At 36.4% G+C, this 8,588-nt stretch overlaps 1 pseudogene; it reads left to right on the forward strand.

Moving 5' to 3' along the window:
- The first annotated feature begins 7,914 nt into the window (after positions 1 to 7,914).
- LOC112207256 (U2 spliceosomal RNA) lies at positions 7,915 to 8,078 on the forward strand (annotated as a pseudogene).
- The last annotated feature ends 510 nt before the right edge of the window (positions 8,079 to 8,588 follow it).

Below are 8,588 nucleotides of genomic sequence, written 5' to 3' on the forward strand. Positions count from 1 at the left end.
TAGTGATTAAATGGAAAAGTGGATAAGGGAAATCTCTGGAATGATAACATTGTTCTGTATCTTGGCATATATACACCAAAACTGGCTGAGCTGAACATTCACGGTATATAAATTATACCTCATTTAAAAATGTTAAAAAATAAGCTTTCACTTCTAATTGATTTAATTAAATAAGAAAATAAAAATGCTGCTTGCAATAATAAGTTATTTTTCTATGCTGAATTGTTGTGTAAGTTTTCCAATGAAAAGATGTCAGCAAAACTGGCCATTATTTAAAAACTGAAGATTCATTTTTACTTTTCAACAGATCATCTCTCCCACTCCCACCAGATTCTTGGAGAAGAAAGTATAATCAATTTAAGACAAGTTTTTCTCATTAATAACACATAGTGATATAAATTTTAAATTAAAATTTTTATGCTGATTCTTCTATGTTCTTATGTTCTTCAAAAAATGTATTTTGCAGAACATGCCTAAAAAGGCAATTTGAAAAAACAATATGGATCTAAGGTACTAAAATTTCTAACATCCAGCATAGGTTCTGAAATTTAATGTGCCACTTCAAATACATGGAGCAAGGAGATGGAACAAGGTGGTGGAATAGAAGTATTCACTAACCGTCCCCCCAGCAAGTACACCAATTTAACAACTGTCTACACAGAAAAAAAAAGCCGTCATAAGAACCAAAAATTAGATGAGCACTCATAGTACCTGATTTTAACTTCATATCCCTGAAAGAGGCACTGAAGATATAGAAAAAACAGTCCTAAATCAGTGATGCCACCCCTCCCCAACCCCACCCACAGCAGCAGCCTGGTGGAAACAGCATCTCTGGGTGCACGGAGAGAAAGCACACAGCAATTATGAGGCACTGAACTCAGTGCTGTCCTGTTAGAGCAAAAGGGAAAACTGGATCAAACTTAACTAATGACTGCCAATAAAGGGAGCATTTAAACCAGCCCTAGCCAGAGAAGAATCACTTATCCCAGTGGTCCAAACTTGAGTCCCCACAAACTTCTCCACTTAGGGCCAAAGTGCTTTCAAGTAAACTTGAAAGTCTGTCTAGGCCATAAGGAATGCAACTCTTCGTTGAGTCTTAGGGCTCCCCAGAGCCAGAAACCTGGGGAGGCACATGACTAACTGACACCAGCTGGGCAAGCCAAGAAAGTGCTGGCATTATCCTTCCTCTAAGCTCAAGCTACACAGCTCATGGCTCCAAAACAGACCTCTCACTTCCACTTGAGGAGAGAAGAAGGAAGAGTGGGGAGGACTTTATGTTGGGTCTTGGATAACAGCTCAGCCTCAGCAAGCTAGGGCACCAGTCAGAATAATGAGACCCCCATTCCAGTCCATAGCTCTCAGATAACATTTCTAGACAAACCCTGGACCAGAAGAGAACTGGCTACCTTGAAGGAAAGGACTCAGTCCTGCCAGCATTTATCATCTGCTAAATGAAGAGCCCTTGGGCCCTGAATAACCCACAGCAATACCCAGATACTACATTGAAGGCCTTGGTGAGCCTCTGAGACTTGCTGGCTCTACGTAAGGCTCAGCACATTACCAGTTGTGGTGGCTATGGGGCGACACTCCTGCTTGATAAAAGCACAGGGAAAAGTAAAGAGGACTTTGTCTTGAACCTTAGGTACCAGCACAACCACAGGGCAGTAGAGCTGGATCCCAAAGAGGCTCCTGGGGTCCCTGATTTCAGGGCTTGATGGTGGGATGGAACTTCTGGACCTGTCCTGGGCCAGAGCAGAGCTCACTGCCCTAAAGGGTGAGTCCCAGGACAGGCAGAATTCACAGCAAGTTGACATAAGAGACCTTGGGCCTTAAGGGAACATTGGCAGTATTCTGGCAGTACTCCTAATGGCCTGGGGTAGCCACGGATATGGGATGAGGTTCTTCTGCCTCTAGAAAGGAATAGCAACAGTGGAAAAAATGGCATCTCATGGTTTGAGTGCAAGATTAGATTAGCTGCAGTATAATAGAACACCAGGTAAGCTTTTCTAAGATTTATGACTCTAGTCTCTGACTCCTGGAGGGCTCTATGGACCCACAGGGGACTTAGGAAATTCACCACTCTGAAGGGAAAAACACAAGTCTGGCTGACTTTGCTACCTGCTGATGATGGAGCCCCAGGGCCTTGAGAAAACATAGATAGTAGCCATGAAGTGTTTACAGAAGGCCTTGGGTGAGACCTAGAACTGTGCTAGCTTCAGGTCAAACCTAGCACAGTCATAGTGGTGGTGGCCACAAGGTTGCTTATGTCACTTCACTCCAAGCTTTATGCAGCTCACAACAAACAGAGGAATTCTGCTTGTTTAGAACAAAGTAAGAAAAGAGAACAAGAGTCTTCTTCTGGTAATCCAGAGAATTCTACTGGAGCTTGTCCAAAAACATCAAGGTGATACATCAACGAGTAAGAAAGAACCACAGCATTATTGAGCTTAGGTTTCCCATAAAGCATACACAGCTTAGATCAAAACACTGAAGTCCTCCCAAATATCTGGAAAGCCTTCCCTAGAAGAATGGCTACAAGTAATTCTAGACAGTGAAGACTAAAATGAATACCTAACTCTTAAATGTTAAGACACTGAAGAACATCTACTAGCATCAACAACATCCAGGAAAATATGACCTCACAAAATGAACTAAATATAGCACCAGGGAAAAATCCTAGGGAAACAGAGATGTATGACCTTTCAGACAGAGAATTCAAAATAGCTCTGTTGAGGAAATGAAAAGAGATTCAAGATAACCTAAAGAAGGAATTCAGAATCCTATCAGACAAAATTAACAAAGAGATAGAAATAATTTAAAAGAACCAAACAGAAATTCTGGAGCTGAAAAAATGTACTTGGCATGCTGAAGAATGTATCAAAGTCCTTTAATAGAAGAATGGATCAAGGAGAAGGAAGAATTAGTGAGCTTGAAGACAGGCTATTTGGAAATACACAATCAGAGGACACAAAAGAAAGAAGAATAAAAAGCAATGAAGCATGCTTACAGAATCTAAGAAAATAGCCTCAGAAGGGCAAGTCTAAGAGTTATTGGCCTTAAAGAGGAGGTAGAGAAAGAGATAGGGGTACAAAATTTATTGAAAATGATAATAACGAGAACTTACCAAACCCAGAGAAAGATATTAATATCCAAATACAAGAAGGTTACAGAACATCAGACTTAATGCAAAGAAGATTACCTCAAGGCATTTAATAATCAAACTCCCAAAGGTCAATGATAAAAAAAGTGTTCTAAAAGTAGCAAAAGAAAAGAAACAAATAACATACAAGGGAGCTCCAATACATCTGGCAACAGACTCAGTGGAAACCTTACAGGCCAGGAGAGAGTGGCATGACATATTTAAACTGCTGAAAGACAAAAGCTTTTACACTAGAATATTATATCTGGAAAAAATATCCTTCAGACATGAAGGAGAAATAAAGACTTTTTCAGACAAACAGAAGCTGAGGGATTTCATCAACACCAGGCCCGCCCTACAAGAAATGCTAAAGGGAGTACGTTAATCAGACAGAAAAGTACATTAATGAGCAATAAGTAGTCACCTGAGGGTACATAACTCACTGGTAATAGTAAGTACACAGAAAAACACAGAATATTATAACACTGTAACTGTGGTGTGTAAAATACTTTTGTCCTATGTAGAAAGATTAAACAGTTAACCAATTAAAAATAATAATTACAACTGTTCCAGGGGGTCAATAAAGAAATTAAGAAGGAAATTGAAAAATTCTTGAAAGAAATGATACTGGAAACACAACATACTATAACCTATCAGCTAGAACAAAAGCAGTACTTGGAGGGAAGTTTGTTGCTGTAAGCGCCTACATCAATCAAGAAAAGAATTTCAAATAAACAATTTAATGATGCATCTTAAAGAAAAGCAAAAGCAAACCAAAAACAAAATTAGTAGAAGAAAAGAACTAATAAACATCAGGGCAGGAATAATTCAAATTAGGATTAAAAATAATACAAAAGGTCAGTAAAACAAAAAGTTGGGTTAGGTTTTTTGAAAGGTAAAAGAATGGAGAAAACTGTAGCCAGAATAACAAAAAAAGGGAAGATATATGTAAAATCAGAGATAAAAAAGAAGACATTACAACTGATACTACAGAAATTCAAAGGATCATTAGTGGCTACTATGAGCAACTATATGCCAGTGAATTGGAAAATCTAGAAAAAATGGACAAATTCCTAGAAACATAAAACCTACAATGACTGAACCAGGAAAAAATGCAAAACCTGAACAGATTAATAACAAGTAATGAGTTTGAAGCTGTAATAAAAAGTCTTTTAGTAAAGAAAAGCCCAGGACTCACTGGCTTCACTGGTGAATTCTACCAAACATTAAAAGAGGAGCTAATACCAACCCTACTCAAACTTTTCCAAAAATTAAAAGTGGAGAGAGTACTTCCAAACTCATTCCACAAGGCCAGTATTACCCTGATACCGAAACAAGACAAAGAACATTGAAAAAAGAAAACTACAGACCAATATATCTGGTGATTATTGATGCAAAAGCAAATCTAATTCAACTATATGTTATAAAGATCACTCATCATGACCAAGTGGGATTTATCCCTGATTTGCAAGGATGGTTCAACAAAAGCAAATCAATCAATCTGATACAATCCAGTGGCCCCAAACCTTTTTGGCACCAGGAACTTGTTTCTTGGAAGACAATTTTCCCATGGACCCGTGGAGGGGGATGGTTTCAGGATGATTCAAGCTCATTACATTTATTGTGCACTTTATTTCTATTATTATTACATTGTAATGTACAATGATATAATTGTACAACTCATCATAATATAGAATCAGTGGGAGCCCTGAGCTTGTTTTCCTGAAACTAGACGGTGCCATCTGGGGGTGATGGGAGACAGTGATAGATCATAAGGCATTAGATTCTCATAAGCAGTGTGTAACCTACATCCCTCAAATGTGCAGTTCACAAAAGGGTTCGTGTTCCTGTGAGAATCCAACTGTGCTGCTGATCTGACAGTAGGCGGAACCCAGGTGACAATGCAAGTGATAGGGGGTAGCTGTAAATACAGATGAAGCTTCGCTTACTTACTCATCGCTCACGTCCTGCTGTACATCCCCGTTCCTAACAGGCTACGAACCATACCATGGCCTAGGAATTGGGTACCCCAGTGGTAGATCATATCAAGGGAATGAAGAATAAAACTCATATAATCATTTCAGTTAATGCTGAAAATGTATTTGATAACATTGAACATCCTTTATCATGAAAACTCTCAAAAAACAGGATAGAAAGAACACACCTCAACATAATAAAGGCCATATATGATAGACCTACACTAGTATCATAATAAATAGGGAAAAAGTGAAATCCTTTCCTCTACATCTGTAACAAGACAAAGATTCCCACTTTCATCACGTTTATTCAACACAGTGCTGAAAGTTCTAGCTAGAGCAATCAGAAGAAAAAAACAAAACAAAGATATACAGGGCATCCAAACTGGAAAGGAAGAAGTCAAATTATCCTTGTTTGCAGATAATATAATCTTACATTTAGCAAAGACTTGGAACCAACCCAAATGTCCAACAATGATAGACTGGATTAAGAAAATGTGGCACATATACACCATGGAATACTATGCAGCCATAAAAAATGATGAGTTCATGTCCTTTGTAGGGACATGGATGAAATTGGAAATCATCATTCTCAGTAAACTATCGCAAGAACAAAAAACCAAACACCGCATATTCTCACTCATAGGTGGGAATTGAACAATGAGATCACATGGACACAGGAAGAGGAATATCACACTCTGGGGACTGTTGTGGGGTGGGGGGAGGGGGGAGGGATAGCATCGGGAGATATACCTAATGCTAGATGACGAGTTAGTGGGTGCATCGCACCAGCATGGCACATGTATACATATGTAACTAACCTGCACATTGTGCACATGTACCCTAAAACTTAAAGTATAATAATAAAAAAAAAAAAGAAAAGCCTAAAGACTCCAAAAGAAAACTGTTAGAACGGATAAACAATTTCAGTAAAATTGAAGAATACAAAATCAATATAAAAAATCAGAAGTATTTCTGTATCCAAACAGAGAACAATCTGAAAAAGAAATTTAACAAGTAATTCAATTTATAATAGCCACACATAAAATTAAATACCTAGGAATTAACCAAGGAAGTAAAAGATCTCTATAATAAAGACTATAAAACACTGATGAATGAAATTGAAGAGGACACAAAGAAATGGAAAAATATTCCATGTTCATGGATTTGAAGGATCAATATTGTTAACACGGTCCTACTATTCAAAGCAACCTACAGATTCAATGAAATTCCTATTAAAATACCAATGACATTCTTCACAGAAATAAAAAAATTATAAAATCTATGTGAAACCAAAGAAGACCCAAAATAGCCGAAGCTATCCTAAGCAAAAAGAACAAAATTGGAAGAATGACATTATCTGACTTCACATTACACTACAGAACTATAGTAATCAAAACAGCATTGTACTGGCATAAAAACAGACAAATAGACTAATGGAACAGAATAGAGAACCCAGAAACAAATTCACCCACCTACAGTGAGCTCATTTTTGACAAGGTGGCAGAAACATACACTGGGGAAAAGACAGCCTTTTCAATAAATGGTGCTGGGAAAACTGCACATCCATATGCAGAAGAATAAATCTAGACCAAATATCTCACGTTATACAAAAAAAAATCAAGTAAAAATGTATTAAACAAACATTTAAATCTAAGACCTCAAACTATGAAACTACTGCAAGAAAACATCGGGGAAAATCTCCAGGAGATTTGGTCTGGGCAAAAATGTCTTGAGCAATAATACTCCACAAACACAGGCAACAAAAGCAAGCAGGAGTAAATGGAATTACATCAACTTAAAAAGCTTCTGCACAGCAAAGGGTACAATCAACAAAATGAAGGGACAACCTACAAAATGGGAGAAAATATTTGCAAACTACCTATCTGAGAAGGGATTAATACCGATATTATATATAAGGAGCTCAAACAACTCTATAGGAAAGAAAAATCTGATTTTAAAAATGGGCAAAATATTTGAATAGACATTTCTCAAAATAAGTCATACAAATAGCAAAAACGCATATTAAAAGATGCTCAACATCATGAATCACCAGAGAAATGTAAATAAAAACTATAATGGAATATCATTTCACTCCAGTTAAAATGGCTTATATAAAAAAGAGGGGTTATAATGAATGTTGGTGAGGATGTGAAGAAAAGGGAATCCTCGTACACTGTTAGTGGAAAGGTAAATTAGGGTGGAGATATAAATACAACTACTATGGAGAAAATTTGCAGATTCCTCTAAAAACTAAAATTTGGACTACCACGTAATCCACCATTTCTACTGCTGGATATATACCTAAAAGAATGGAAATCAGTATATCGAAGAGATATCTGCACTACTATGTTTACTGCAGCACTGTTTGTGATAGCTAAATTTGGAAGCAAAGTAAGAGTCCATCGACAGATGAATAAAGAAAGAAAACATGGTGCTTGTACACAATGGAGTACTATTCAGCATAGAAAATAATGGGATCCTATCATTTGCAACAACATGGGTGGAACTGGAGATTATTATGTTAAGTGAAATAAGCCAGGCACAGAAAGACAAACTTCACATGTTCTCACTTATTTGTAGAATCTAAAAATTAAAACAATTGAATTCATGGAGATACAGAGTAGAAGGATGGTAACCAGAGCCTGGGTATAGTAATGGGAAGTTGGGGAGTGGGCAGGAAGTTGGTGATATTTAATTGGTACAATAAATTGTTATTGAGAATAAATAAGATCTACTATTCAATAGCACAAGAGAGTGACTATACTCAATAATAAATTGTACATTTTAAAATAACTAATCACTTCTCGGCCTTTTGGCTAAGATCAAGTGTAAAATAACTAAAGTAATGTAATTGGATTTTTTGGTAACACAAAGGATAAATGCGTAAATGGATAGCTATCTCATTCTCAATATTGTGATTATTTTACATTGCATGCCTGTATCAAAGCATCTCATAAATTCCATAACTATATACACCTATTATGTACCCACAAAAATTTAAAAATTTAAAAAAATACTTGAATTGGCTCTCACTCTGTTCTTAACATTTGCTACAAAAGTAAATCTTAAGTGTCCTCAATGCATAGACACACACACACATACAGACACACACAATGTGCAACTATATGTGGTGATGAATGTATTGATTAATTTGTGGTAATTATTACCCAATGAATACATATATCAAATCATAACATTGTACAACTCAAATATATACAATTTTTAATGTCAATTGTACCTCAGTAAAGTTGGACAAAATAAAATAAAATACTTTGGAACGTTTGAATTATTTCTAAAATAAAATAAGATATATATTCTCAGAGAATGAATCAAACAAGACTCAAACAAAAATAACATATATGGAAATTTCTTTCATCATTTTTGTGAAGATATTGAAAATTGTAAGGCACTAAAATGATTGACATACTATAATGAATATTTTTTCACACATATATGACAACCTGATAGCA

This window comes from Pan troglodytes, chromosome X (assembly GCF_028858775.2).
Source record: "Pan troglodytes isolate AG18354 chromosome X, NHGRI_mPanTro3-v2.0_pri, whole genome shotgun sequence".
NCBI classification, from domain to species: Eukaryota; Metazoa; Chordata; class Mammalia; order Primates; family Hominidae; genus Pan; species Pan troglodytes.